The 15,648-nt window shown below is 35.0% G+C and overlaps 1 long non-coding RNA gene across 4 annotated transcripts in view; it reads right to left on the reverse strand.

Annotated features, from left to right (window-relative positions):
- Window positions 1–15,648, reverse strand: part of LOC143644784 (uncharacterized) — a 136,670-nt gene that overhangs the window by 113,981 nt on the left and 7,041 nt on the right. For all 4 annotated transcript variants that reach the window (XR_013156869.1, XR_013156870.1, XR_013156867.1 and 1 more), the window contains exons 3-4: window positions 15,365–15,496; window positions 12,959–13,070 (exon numbers count right to left, since the gene is read on the reverse strand). This is a non-coding gene — a long non-coding RNA (uncharacterized LOC143644784). The remainder of the gene's footprint in view (window positions 1–12,958; window positions 13,071–15,364; window positions 15,497–15,648) is intronic.

Consider the following 15,648-nt stretch of genomic DNA (forward strand, 5'->3'; position numbering starts at 1 on the left):
CATTATTATGCATTTCAGGTCTCTATGGTGCTTTTTTGTCATATTGGGTATACAGAGAAACAAAAACTGGCTTATAAGGAATTGGTGATCTTCCAGGGATAGACTTATCTTTGATCTCATGCTAAAGAGACTTAACATTTAGAAAGCTTAACTTTGTACAGGGTGGTACATGAACTTATTGGCATCTTATTGTTTTTATATTAAATTTAACACCTGGATGAAACAACCTAATTTTTTTAGGTTATTATAAAGTCAAATTTGACAGTCACCATCAAAGTGGATTCAATGAGGGAGAAATTTTTTTAAGGGAAAAAGTTTTTGCAAAGAAAAACATTACTTATATTTATCCTCAGCCAAATCTATTTACATTAAAAAAATTTTTCTTTCCAATTTGAACCTGGAAAACCAATGCTCTGTGATTTGATCATTGCGAGTGACTGCAACCGCTGAATACATGTAGAATTTACTGGTTGGGAGTGATTTTTGTTTTGTTTTCTCTTTTTTTTCATAAAGCAACACTCTCTGTCTGAGTTATTAAAAGTGTTTCACACAGTTGCTCGCAGTTTGAAAGCTATCAAATGCAGAAAACAGAAACACAGGAAAAGTAGTAGGCATGGGACAGTGAAAGGCAATGTCTAATTTTCCTTTCAAAGCTCAAAGTGGTCCCAAACTGAAGTTGCCTTTCTGCCTCATCCTTGATCCTATTAAACTGTTTGGGAATTCATCTGCCATCCTGATTTTTACTCAGGAAATTGATCTGAAAATTTAAAGGACTACCTATGAGTCTGTGGAACTCATGTAACCATTGCCTAATGTCTTTGGAATTCTTTTTGAAATGCTTTAATTACTCCTTACATTAGCCTGAGACATCTTGTAAATACCATGAAGATAGTTCTCAAGACCTTCATGGCCATTCTCATTGGAAATTACAACTGAACACAATTCACCAGTTCCCCTGGACTGGGCTTCACAAAATGTGTGAAGATGAACAGATCTAGAATCAGAATTTCTCAGCTGGAAAGGGGATCATGCTATGATTTGTAGCACCCAACACAACTTTAGCAAATGGTTGGTGTAAATAGTTAAAGATTTCCTTCCACTGGATATTGTGCTACATCGTGGGAAGAACTGCACTGACTAGTTCGTGGTGTGTGGCATAGTAGGCACTGAATAGTGTTAATGGACGTCTGAAAGTATGAGGTATACAGGGCATTTAAACCATGGTAGACTGCTCCAGGTAGCAAGATAGAGAAGTAACTTAACAGGAATTACTGAAATATCCATGTAGAAATAGCTGAGTTATCACTGAAAGGTTAGTTAGTCCAGAAACAGATACATAAAGATTTTAATATTGATCTTCAGCTAGCTCAGATGAATACAACTAGGCTTCCTGTAAGTTAAGTGAGTCAACTAAATTCAGGTCTTTTGGACATTCTTGTGACACATAGGAAAATAAAAAAACACAAAAATTTTATATATGCTAAGATGTGATTTAAAGTAAGTGTAAAATAGATGAATTATTCAGTATGTGATATCATGACTGGCTAACTACTTGGCTAACTACCATGTGCCAAAATACAATATATCTATGAACCAAAATTCAAATGTAAAAAATAAAGTTATAGGAGTTCCATAATAAAATATGGGTAAGTATTTAATAATGAAACCAGGAAACATTTTTTAGAAGGCATAAAATCAGATCCTGAAATCACTAAGGGACAAGAGGATAAAATTTTAACCACATAAAAATTAAAAAACAGTGGGTGGCAAAGAAATTTAAAAGGTAAGGACAAGCTGACATTATCAGGGTGCATATCAATATATAAAGAGCACTTATAAGTTAGTAAAAAGGACTAATACCTCAATAGTTGGACATGAAGAAATAATTCACATGAAAAAAATATGTTCAACCCCATTTATCAAAGAAATGCAAATGAGACCAAGATGGTATTTTTTTTAATCTGTCAACTTGGCAGGTAAAACAATAGCTAGTTCTGAGCACTTTCTGCATGTCAGATACTATCAGTGTTTTTCATTTAAGAATTGACACCACTCATACATGTATGTAAAATTCATCAAGCTCTATATTTAATTTAACATTTGTGCATTTTGTTAAGATATTTCAGTAATATCTTAATGAAAAAGTTGTTTTTAAACAGTTTACACTATAGTCTATTACAAAGTAAATCACTCTTGCACATTTGGATAGTCCAAATCTTCTTGCTCTGGCTGATGGCTAAGGTGTCATTTGGTCCTATTCTTACTGAGATTGATGAAGTCTTCCCTTCAAACATGTGGGTTTCCTCTTTTCTATGGCTTTATGGCAATCGTATATGAGAAACTTAGGTGTAATGGTCTTTCAGGCAAAATTTTCAATCTGAATGAATCTTCCATCTGTTCCCATAATATTTTAATTGTTCATCAAATATGGTACTTCAGAAGAACTGCCTTACAAAGTACTTTGTATAATTGTGCCTGTATCCATTACTGTGGTTCTAAAAAGTAAAGAAAAGAGGTCTTATTTTTATTTGTATTTCCCACAGTACCCAGCATAGCATGCCTTTCACTCAGTTGAAATATACCATAAATATTCTTTAAACCAAAAAAAAAAGAAGGCATAGAAGAGCATAGAGAAGGATTTGAAAGAAATCATAGAAAAATAATGGATATCAAAGAGATGAACAATACTGTAGACCAAATTAAAAATATACTAGAGACCCACAGCAGCAGATTTCAAAAGGTAGAAAAAAGAATAGGTGAACTAGAGAACAGGACAATTGAATTCAAATGCACAAATGGCAAAAAAAGATGGAAAATTTTCAATTGCATCTCAGAAAAATAATAGACAAAAATAGTGCACAAATATAAGAATGACTGGTGTCCCAAAAGGAAAAGAACAAGTAAAGGGCTAGGGAGATTAGCTGAGGAGATAATTGGGGAAAACTTCCCATCCCTTAAAAAAGGCATGGATATGCAAATCAAAGAAACCCAACAAACCCCAAATAGAATAAATCCAAATAGGTCTACTCCAAGATATACACTAATCAGGCTATCAAATGTTGAAAAGAAGCAGAGCATGAGGGAGGGGTATGGATTCTTTGTGGTAAAAAAGGAAATGTCTTCATATAGATTATATTGGTGAAGGTATGTCTATATACTTAGGTTGGATTTTATGATGTGTGAATAAAACTGTTTAGAAATGAACAGAGAGAAGGCGGGTCATGGAGGCTCAGCAGGCAGAGTTCTCTCCTGTCATGCCGGAGACCCAGATTCGATTACCAGTGCCTGCCCATGTACTTTTAAAGAGGTAAAATATTTCAGGTTGAAAGATACAATCTTCATCTTCCTATATATCTAGCCATATACAAACAAGTCATGTATGACAGTGCCTATTTTGCTTGCCAGCATTTAATCATATGATTTGGGTTTTGCATTGCTTGATTACTGTTTAAGCTGAACATAATTTTCTTTTTTCTTCACCATTATTAATTCTACTACTTTTTTAAATTATCTGACATATTCAAATTTCATTTACTATACCAATAATTTCCTTTATAGAAATTTTTCCTCCAATCAGCAAACTTCAGGATTACACATTACATTTATTTGTTATATGTCTTCAGGTTCCCCTAATCTGGAACATTCCCAAAGCTTTCTTTGTCTCTGACACTGACACTTTTGAAGAATATAATCCAGTTACTTTGTAGAATGTCTCTAGGTTTGTGTTAGTTTCCTTTTAATTCAATTCAGGTTATTATTGAACTGTTTTGGATATTAGTGAATCACATCAGGATATCTCATTTTGGTGATTAAAAAGCAATTTGCAGGAAGATGCTTTAAGATGATGCGTATGTATCCTGCTCCTCATCAAAGTTTACACTGCAGATTTATCATCCTTTGATGAGTCCTGCCTTAATAAATTATTACTATGATAATCACAAGATGGTGATTTTCTAGCTCTATCATTCCTTCTACTTTGAATCATTTGTATTCTCATATTTAAAAAGTTTTCCTTTTTCTTCTATTTACATTCATTTATTAGCCATACAGGCACATAGATTTTTCTTTTAGTCAGTGGTTATAATCCACTACTATTATTATTTATTTTGATGCTCCAGTCATCCCAGATTTGATCTTGGGAACCATTCAGTCTAGTGTCCATATCCTTTCGTCATGATCCCATCATTTTATTTTGCTTGTTTTGTTTTGTTTTTGAGCACTTCCTTACTTTCTGTCATCAGAAAATGTTCTTGTGCTTTTCCTGCCTCAACCCTGGAAAATTCCAGTCTAAAACTATAGGGTCTTCCTAACCTTCTTCTATTCCAGATTCGTATGTCCCTCTCCAAAAGTGAAAATCCTGTCTTGCAACATCACTAATGTATTTATTCATTTACTCAAACCTATTATACATAGAAAGTAGTTTCAGAATTTCTGCACTCATACCACTGTGAGGAAGCAATTTAATAAGCAGAGTTCAAGATTAAAATTCTTTTTGTCTTTAGACTAAGGGTATATATTGAAGTACAGTGTTCAAAAATTATTTTTTGAAAACTTTGTTCCCTTCAGTGTGGTTATGTTACTTGAAACACTTTTTACAAAGATCATTATAGTTGGTTAAATTTAGTCCACTTGAAAAAAGACAAAATGTGGGTTCTTATGGGCTTAATAATGCATTTCTCTTTATTGCAAACTTGGAATATTTTCAATATTTAGTTTTTCAAAATTTTTCCTGAAAGGTCAAAGGCAAAATATAACTTAAAATATAAAATAAATGCCCATGAATCCATATGGGTATAAATAAATGATTCAGTAAATAAATAAATGGGGTAAAGAGACAAATCTCCCGTGAAGAACACTTCCACATAATTTTGAAGATTCCTTGCCCTCTGAGAAATTAAGCATAATTCCCCACTCCTTAAATGTAAACTGTACATTGTGACTTCCTTCCAAAACGTAAATTATGGAAAGAGTGATAAACAGAATAATCTTATGGTGTAGAAACATGACACACTGCCCAAGTCAGGTGATCAAGGTCGATATCAGCAGTGACAAGTTGTCTTGATAATATGTGCCTTTAATATGATGTGATGAAATGGCACTTCACCTCTGTGAACGCTTCCCAAAAATCTATAACCCAATTTTCATCATGAGAATACCATCAGACCAGTTTCAGTTGAGGGACATTCTGGACATTCTCTAAAATACCTGACTATATTCCTCAAAACTATCAAAGTCAGAAGAAAGAAGGAAGCCTCAGTAAGTGTCAAAACCAAAAGGTGCCTAAGGAGATAGCATAAGTAAATTTAATATAGTATTCTGGATAGGATCCTGGAACAACAAAAAAAATCAAGTAAAACTAAAGAAATATAAACAAAGTATGGACTTGCAGTAAAAATAGTATCTCAATATTATTTTTTAAAGTACGATACTAAAGTTAAATGTTAATAATAGGGGAAATTGGATGAGGGGGTTATTTGAATTCCCTATATTATTTTTTAAACTCTTCTATAAATCTAAAACCATTCTAAAATTAAATGTTAATTTAAAGATAATATATATTGAGTATAAATTATTTGGAAAATGTAAAATATATGAAGATGGAAATTTAAGTCATCTTTCCCACAATTCCTATATTTTAGTATGTTCCTCTGTCTCTTTCTCTGTCTCTTTCTGTACCACCATCTCTATCTCTTCCTATCTTTCCTGTTATTTTTATATACTTTTTCTGTTTTTTTCTTGTCAAAGTCACTGACTTTCTTGGTGTGTGGGTGTGTGTGTGATTTGACCAGGATTCCAAAGTAAAAGAGATGTGAAATTTCAGTTATTGAATGCCTCATCCAGTTCAAAAATATAAAAGAACTGGAAAGTAGACAGAAGAATTGGTGAAAAGATTTCCTTGGAGAGAGCTATTTCTACAGTGTGAGTCCTCACTCCCTCCACCCGATATTAGATAAATTGTCTTTACTTCAAGTTTATTGAGGCAGGGCAGGGAAGTATTCATAGGACCACTACTCAGATGCTTCTTTCTGAAATTGAAAAACCCTGAAGACTAGTAACTTATTTGTGTTATAGAAAGCCAAAGTAGTTTGATGTATGATAATATGCATATGACTTCAGTGAAAGCCACAAGCTGGTGAGCACTTAAGTTTGGATGTATCTTACACTGAAGAAGTTAAATGAAGCAAACATGTACCATATAACTTCAAAGGTTGACATACTAAGCTGGAACCTGAATGAAATGTGCAAATGTTTCAGGTGCCAAAGTTTATAAGAAATGATAATAGTATTACAAAGCCATTTTGTATATGTGCTTTTAAGAGAAAGGTCAAAGGGAAAATAAGTAATAATCAGAGCTCAAAAATGTATATATGAGGGAATTTTGAGGGGACACTGTAGTTTGAAAATGAGACTAGAAGACTCATCTTGAAGCGGCATTTTCACAAGAAGCATTTTTTTTAATCTTAGATTTCAGCTTCCTTAGAGAACTTATGGATATTGGGAAGATAAAGCTCTTTCCTTGAGCCAAACCTTAGTGCCACCATTGTTGGTTTTCCAAATTAAATAAAATATAAGATGTGTCATTCCTGGAGTCAGACACTCCAAGTTCTATTACTGAATTTTCCATTCACTAATCATTTGAGCATACAGGGTCTAAATGTCCCATCTGTTTGAGAAAGAAGAGAACAGTGAAAGAGAGAGAGTTTGACTGGTGGGTTGTAAAGTAAATTTAATGACTATTACCAGCATATATAAATGAATGAAAATAAAATAGAACAGAAAAATATCACAATGCATTCCAATGTAAAGAGATTACTATGTGATGAAATTTTGATTTCAGATGGATATATGCAGATATATAAATATAAAACGTGTATGCATATTCTGATGCATAAACATGTGGGTCAAAATCAAAATATTTGAAAGTCATGGGAGTATATAATCTTTCAAATTCTGTAATTGTGGCTGCATGCTAATTTTTTGTCTTAAAATGCCAACTGCTAACTTCTGACACAGCTGTAATCAGGTTGCACATTGTGCTGGTTTGAAAACGTTATGTACTCCAGAAAAGCCATGATCTTTTAATCCTGATCCAGTACTGTAGGGTAGAACCTGTTGATTAGGTTGTTCCCATGGAGATGTGACACAGCCAGTTGTGTGTATGACCTTTCAATTAGATGGAAATGTGACACTGCCCATTCATAGTAGGTCTTGATTAACTTACTGGAATCCTTAAAAGAGCCAACAGAGAGCAAATGTAGACTTCTGGAGATCGAGACAGAAAAAGCCAGGGTGCTAAGCAAGGACTCACAGAAATGGCCAGAATCTGAAGAGAAGAAATCTCTGGTCTCAGGAGATACTAAGCTAAGAGATGAATCCCAAAGTTTTGCACTGGAGCAGCTAAGTGAGAGTCCACCAGATGCTTAGAGAGGAAGCCACTGGAATCAGAAGCTGGAAGAAACAGAACTGGGAATTAGCACCAGTAGATGCCAGCCACATGCCTTCCCATGTAACAGACATCGACCGTTCTTCGTAGTCAAGGTATCTTTTTCTGGATGCCTGTGTTTGGACATTTGTAAGTCCTTAGAACTATAAACTTGTAACTTCATAAATCCCCTTTATAAAAGCCAGCCCATTTTGGTATACTGCATTCTGGCAGCATTAGTAAACTAAAACACACATTGAATCCATTTTTAAGAACATAGTATGCTTCATTCTTCTCAATTAAAAAAAAACAGAATATTGAACAGTAGTTCATGAACTTTTCCATGACCGCAATGATCTCACTACCCATTTCCCCTTGAAATTTTCTGAGGTGCTCAGAGCTTGACTGATAATATTTTACCTTCTCTTAGGTATTCACAACTATAGTATACATCTACAAGGTGCCAACTATTGGGTGGGAATATGGAGAATTGAGGACTGCTTCTACCTTGAAGCAGTAGACAGACAAATGGAGTGAGACAAATGCAATACAACTACAATAAAATAAGTTATTATCCCAACACAACCAGAACCTTCCTTCTAACACTCATCACGATCCAACTTTTTGTATATTTACTTATGTATATACCACTCTCTTTAACGGGTGGAAACTATGCTCCACTTCCCTGAAGGTGGAGTGTATACATAAATTAATTGGAATTCTTCTGCACAGGATCTTTGTGTATTTTCTCCCCCATTTATTTATTCACTCAGTCTTCATTTTATATCAGTATGGACTCATGGATATTTATTTTATACTTTAGGTTATAACCAAACTATTTATTACTTTTTGTTACTCAAGTTGTTCCAGCTTTAGCTATTGGGAGCTCTTTCAGTTTACACCTGAGTCTCTTTGACATATGCCATCATTGCACTTATTTTTTAGGCAGTTCTTTACTTTGTGGCATTATAAGACATTTCTGGTTTGACTTGTGTATTCCCTGCTCCAGTTCTAGGACCAGCTATTTCTCCAAGGATTCTTAGTTCCTTTCATTAGAGAATGATATCAGAAACCAAGATCTTAGTAGTAGATGTGCTTGATGCTATTCGAGTTTTGTTGCTTTTAGGCCGTTTCAGCTGACAGCAAAAAAGTATATGTATGTATACTAATCATTGCATATATACATAACTATAAATATTTATATGAATCCTATTATGCTGATTTCTCTATCTCTATCTCAACATGGAACATACATCATTCTAGCCTTCTTCTTTTGTTCGTCTGTAACCTCCCATTAAACAGTGAGAAACCTATTTCTCACCATCCACTATTTATTAATAAATTGTTCAGTTCCAGGATACATGTACAGTGGCTTCATAATTGCTCACTATGCCTCATGTGTATGAACTAGAATACAGTGCTATATACAGTTCCTCCTGCTTTGGGATTTACAGACTCCACTTATTTGAAAAGTTACTTAGGTAAGCTCATCTCACCCAGCCAAGATGATTTTTGTCCAGCTTTATTTTCCAGAGTTTATATTATCAAAAGCTGAATTTTTTAATTTTCTAGGAAAAAATCATAATTTGCATTTGAATTTCATTTTGCAAAATATATCTGCTTTTTACCCACTCACCATCACTATGGGGTAGAAAGCCTCAACATGCCTGCCAGTTATTGTTCTCCATTGCTACTTACAAAAAAAGGCAGGTAAAATCAATTCATTATTTAGTTAATGGAACTAGTTCTCTTTCTTCTTGGGCACCATCCAGTCTATAGTTTCCAGTCTACTTTTTTATTTAAGTGTGGCCACGCAACTGGGTTTTACCCAAAGGGATGCTGCTCATCATTTCTGGGTTGGACCATCAAACCCTCCCATAAGATCTTACATTCACTTCTTTTCCCACATTCTCTAACCCACCCCCAGCCTGGGTTCTTATATTCAGAGCAAACTTTAAAGCCATTTGCTAATGATGGTGAGTCTTTGATCAGTCTGGGTGCCTGAAGGATAGGGTTAAATAGATTTAACACTGATAGGGAATACCCATTATAGACTTTAGTAAAAGGAGAAATACATTTCTCTTCCAATCAGTGTTAAACCACTGAGATTTTGAAGATTATTTGTTATATTAGTAATCTGTCCACTTAGATCCCTTATAGCTAGAAGTCTGAAATTCAGACACACAGTATAGGAGGACGGTTCGTGAAAAATGAAAGAGAATTAAATCTAAACTTCTCAAAGTGACTCCTTATGCCTACATGAAAGGGCCCCCACTTCTCCCACCTATCTCATCTTCTGCCATTCAGTTCACTCACTCAATTGCTGTCATTTGTTCTCTAGCCTAGTCCTTAAACAGACTAAGCCCATTCCTACTTCAGGATGTTTACTTATTCTATTCTCTCTGCCTGTATTATTCTTCCCTCAGTTCTTTGGAAGATTAGTTTCTTCTCATCCAGACCTCAGCTTAAACATCATCTTCCCAGAGAAGCCTTCCTGATGTCCGTATATAAACTATGTGTGAAGTAGCCTTTCTCATACCTACAACTCAATCATCCTCTACCACATTACTCTGTTTCTATGCATGTAACTCTCTGGAATGATCTTTCAAATAGTTTTACTTATTTATTTACCCTTCCCCCACTAGAAATTTCAGTAGACTTTGTCTTCTTCACTCTTGTGCCAGTATGTAGGACCATGCCAAGCAACACAAAAGATCTTCAGTGATATTTGTTGAATGAATGAATGAGATGAAAAAAAGAGACAAAGGAGAGAAACATATAAATTGTAGAGCACCATAGAAGAGCACTTGTTGCATCCTTCCAACAAACTTCCTTTAGTAAAGCCCTGGCTATATCTTCTTCTTTGTACTGTAAAAGATCCTAACATATAATATACTATAAAATAGATACTATACTGTATTATACTATAAAAACTATACTCTCAGAGAATAATACTGATTTAAATTCTTTCTCTGTATTTTCCAATGTATCTGGGATAATAACCAGCACATTGCATAGAGAAGGGAGTAAGTAATTCTCTTTAAGGATACCAGGAAACACTGTCAAGAACATGTCTTCACACAGTTTGAGGACAGAGAACATATACAATTAGCTTTTTTTTCTGGTTATAAGCAACAGAGGGTGACTTAGTGAAAGACCATCAGGGCTCAACAATTCAATACTTAACAGGAAGTCCAGGTTTGGGAAAGAAACAGGAATCAAAGGACCTAGAAGCAGAAAGCACATTTACCATCTTTGGGGAATAATGGTCTAGCCGGGGCACCCTGCCTTCCTGGATATTGCTGCTTCCACCACGACATGATTGAGCATGATCACTCTGTTAGACACTGGCATGGTGAATCAATTCTAATCTTCTTTTCCTTTTGTGTCACTTGCTCAAGTTTCATAAAAACTAAATAGGAGTTTCTAATTGGCCAAGACACTAGACAGTTCCTTAGATACTGCTTCCATAGTGTCTATGCATTCCAGAAAGCTGTACTTAAAAAGGACCAAGATGTTGAATATTATTGGAGAACTGGCAGTTGAAGTTGAACAGAGAAGGAGAATGACTTGAGGGGAGTAGGGAAGGCTGTGATCCAACTGGGAAGAGCCTTGAACATTAGGCACATGTATTTGGACTTTATCCAACAGCAATGTGCATATTAATTCTCTAACTGGATCATAAATTCATTGAAAGCATGAAGGATAAAATATTTATCCCTCCATCCCCACCTCCTCCTCACATTGCCTACTGTAGACATACACAGTACCAAGCATAGTGCTTTGTACATTCAATTAATAGAATCCTTTCAGTTGAGTCACAATATAAGGGGTTGCAAGCTGATATCAATGTATAATAAAAAAATATAAATAAAAAGTCAAAGAGCAGATTGATCTTTAGAAAGTTAGATGGTGGGGTAATTTTCTCCTCCATACTCTTTTATTTCCCCTTCTAGGAACCTGATGATACTTCATCCTCTTATCCTCTTCCCTAGAAGACATCCAGGGTAATAGAGGGAATATCACTTGAGTTTAAGGTCAATTAGATGCAACTTCTAATCTGTGCTCGGTTATATATCAACTATGTGACCATGGACAAGTCCTTGATCTCTCTGAGCGTCCACTTCCCATTCAGAAATCAGAACTCATATTAACTATCTCACTATTGTGACAGTTTCACCTGATAGAGAATTTCCCTTTCTCTCCCTTTGCCTTTCCCTTACTGAGGTACACATCCCAGCCCTGCACCTCGCAGCAATTCTCTAATGCTTTCTCCTTCTCTCTTCCTTATGCCCAGCCTAATGTTCTCATTCACTGGTATGTATCTTTGAAGAAGAAACTTATGATACAAATGAATAAAACTTTAATGGTACAATTAGAGAGTTATATTTGTAGGGCATCCCCCAGAGACATTTCCATAACATTAGCTGGTAATAATTTATGCATAATACCACATCTGCTAAGTAAGTTTCAGTTGTGATGTATAAAATTAATAAAACATTAGGAGGGAGAATAGCAAAAAGAATGAGAGCATCCGTAATAGGTTAGAGTCTTGAAAGTTCTCATCTCATCTTATCCTCAAAACAACCTTATAGAAGTCATTATACTCATTTTACAACTGAGGAAAATGAGGCCCAACAAGAATCTTTAAGAAAGAGCAGAAAGATACTAAGTGGCAGAACTAGAATTTAAACTCTGCAGTTTGCCTACCCATAATGCCATCTTCATTTCTTGGTTTCTCAACATTTACCACTTTCCAGTAGTTAGACAGAATCAGATGAAATTGACATGAAATTTTTAAGTAAAAAATGCTCAAATATTGGCAATTATATATGGCTCAATGTATACCTAGAGATATTCTGTGTAGAAATCATTAAATCTCTTACTACTACTCTAACTTTCCTATCTTTTCCTTTACTTTCTTCCACAATTTTCAACTTAACATTTTATAGGTAGAGATGAAGTGACATTGATTTGAATAGAATAGCACTGGGAAGATTTAGGAGGAGTATAAAGTTACAGTCTGTTCTCCAATGACCTAAAATCTAGGTGGGGAACTGAAATAGCTTCACAGAAAAATTATTTGCATGAGTTTTGTAGGACTGCTGTAACAAATTACCACAAAATTGATGACTCAAAACTGACAAAAATGTATTCACTCACAGTTCTAGAGGCTAGAACTCTGAAATCAAAGTCTAAGACTCCTTCTGAAGGCTCTAAGGGAAATCCTTCCTTACCTTTACCAAGTTCTAGTGGATTCTGGTGTCCTTGGCTTGTGGCAGTATAACTCCAAGCTCTACTTTTATCTTCATATGCCTTCTTTTTACTGGTCTCTGTGTGCCCTTTTCTGTCTCTTAGAAAGACATCCTCATTGAATATAGGACCTACTGTAATCTAATAGGCTCTTATCTATCTCCAACTTACCTTAATTACATCTGCAGAGACGCTGTTTCCAAATAAAGTCTCATTCTGAGGCTCTGGATAGACATACATTTTGGGGGGAGGGGGTGGGGGGGACATGGTTTAACAGCTTACCGTATCAAAGAGGAAAACAATGAAGAATGGATTGATTGGTCATTGATCAAGAAATATTCATGTGTCAAGTTCTGTGCTAGACTCTGGTGGATGCAGTGACAACTTTCTTGCCCTCATGAAAAAATGACAAAAATTATAGCAAACAATTAAATAATCACAGATGTAAAATATGCTCAGAGTGCCCGCCCATCAATACTTTTCTATTCTGAGTAAACACCCTACTGGGACAAGTCCTGGTCCTTCAAACCCTGCCCTGGAATTTATCTGCATGGCCTTCCTTGGTCTCAGTGGAGGAGATTTTGACAGATTAATTTTAGAAACAGCTTATTTTACAGGCTCCTATTTCTTTGCTGTTTTTTTTTTCTTTTTGAAGATGACTTTTTTTGGAAATTCAGGATTAGACCCCTTCCTTTGATGTAAAGCAAATATGTCATCAAGTAGGGTGGACTCATTTTCTCTGGGAATGACTGCTTATAATTACAAATAAGTATCTGGCTTTGGGCTACAAAATAAATAATGTGATTTAACAACTTTCTTTTAAAACATGAAATTACACACCACAAACAGGCTCAGTTACAGGCATGCTCATGATTTGGGGGGAGTCAAATATATTCTTGATGCTTCTTATGCCACTGGGTGGAGCACACAAAAGTGAACTTAATTAGTGGGATAAAACCTTACATACAATCTTTGAGGCAATGGAACTCTCTAATCACACTCTTTTTGTACTCATGGTTGAAACTGTAACCAAATTAGATACTTTGAAAATATCCTGTGTTTTCACGAACATGTTTAATAAAAGGTCTGACCAACTTTAGTGTACATAATTATACGCTTTCACTAACTTGAAGCTCTTGCATTGCAATGATTTGGTTTCCTATTTAATCCAAGTTTTAGAGACCCCTTTAAAAATGCAGTAGTGTATATAATGTTTTAGGGAATATGAATCAGCCAACAGTAAATTTGAATCCAAGCATTAAATCACCTTTTAATGGGAATCTACTATTTCTGAGAAGCTCTTATTTCATTGCCACAGCACTAAAAGATCATCTGAACACTGCATAATGGAGCACTTTCATCAATATATAAATGCATTGGGTCCTAAGGGTTTCTTCCAATGTTTTAAGAACATCTGTATTGGCATTTTTATGCATCAGATACTTGATTTCAAAGCTCAGAAATTTCTGGGTTGGCTTTATATATTTCTAAAAGTATTACACACTAACAAAAATCAATATTTTCTTGTACATTAAAGAATGAATGCATCTTTTAAAAATAAAGGCTCCAGGTTTCAAAAACAATCTACCACTTAAAATCAATTCAATGATGAAAATAATTTGTTATATAACACACACACACACACATACATACATATATATATATACATATATATGTCATATATGTATATATCTTATTTGCTATAGTATGAAAATGGTAACTCATCATTTAATATTTGAACAATGTAAACATGAGTTATTACATTTAATCTCCAAACAGTTCTGTAAGGTAGAAATTATTTTATCCTTTTCATAATAAAGAAACTGAGGCTCAGAGAAGTTAAGAGACTCACCAAATAGCACAGATACAAGAACAGAGGGAGCTAGGATTTGAAATCAGTTCCATCAATCTCCAAAGCCACAGACTTTCTACTAAGAAATATTGCCTGGTTGGATGGAAGGAAAGAACAAAGAGGCTGTTGTAGAAATAAAGGGGTGACAGTAAAGTAAAAGCAATAGAAATGGAGAGGAAGCAGTGAAATTTGAATGACTGCCAAAAATTACCCACTGTGGCTTCCATGTAGAAGAAATAATTTTCAATAATTGATGAATGAGACATGTAAAAAGAAGATACAGCAGGAAACTAGTTGTTTAGATATACAACATAAAAATATTGGACAAAGTCAAAGCTAATTTTAGTTTCTACCTTAAAAAGCAATATACTATGGTAGTTAGGATCATCAACTGTGAAGTCAGTAATTCAGAGTTAAGCCTTTGCTGTCTTTTAGTAGCTATGTAATCCTGAGCAGTCAACCTCTTTTAGCCTGATTCCTCAGCCAGAAAAAAAATAAAATAAAATATATATATATAGGGACTTAATAATAGTGCTCTCTTCATCTGGATTTCCTATTACAGCAGAGCCTGAGATAAGATTTGTGTGCAGGAAGATTATTTAGGGACATGATCCCAAGGAAAAGGGGACTGGAAAGAGTGAAACATGAAAAAAAGGAAAGCTAATTGAAGGCTTTCATTGTGGGAAAGTGGGGGTAAAACCATTCGGGAAATCTCTGAGGAGCTATATAGAATGTACCTCAGAAGTGTCCCTTCAAAGAATGGAAAGAGGAATATTTATCAATCATCCTGCATTGATTAAGGGCCACCCATGTTGCCCTAACTCCCTCCTACTTACAGGTTTATGCATGTGTCAGAATAAAGAAGAGTGGATACCCTTAAGCAACCCACACTGTGGCAGTGGAGAAGCCCCAGGGCAAAAAGCTTTAGATGCTCAGTAGAGTTGATGCAAGATATTCTCAGATTATACCTGTGCCAAAAAACAATAGTGAGAGAAAGTATATTAGTGGTTGCCAGGGGCAGTGGATGGGGAGAGGGAACGACGTGTAAAGGGGCACAAGAGATTATTTGAAAATATTGTATAACATGATTGTGGTGCTGGTTATATGACTATATACATGT

The sequence above is a fragment of the Tamandua tetradactyla genome, chromosome 8, assembly GCF_023851605.1.
Source record: "Tamandua tetradactyla isolate mTamTet1 chromosome 8, mTamTet1.pri, whole genome shotgun sequence".
In the NCBI taxonomy this organism is placed as follows: Eukaryota; Metazoa; Chordata; class Mammalia; order Pilosa; family Myrmecophagidae; genus Tamandua; species Tamandua tetradactyla.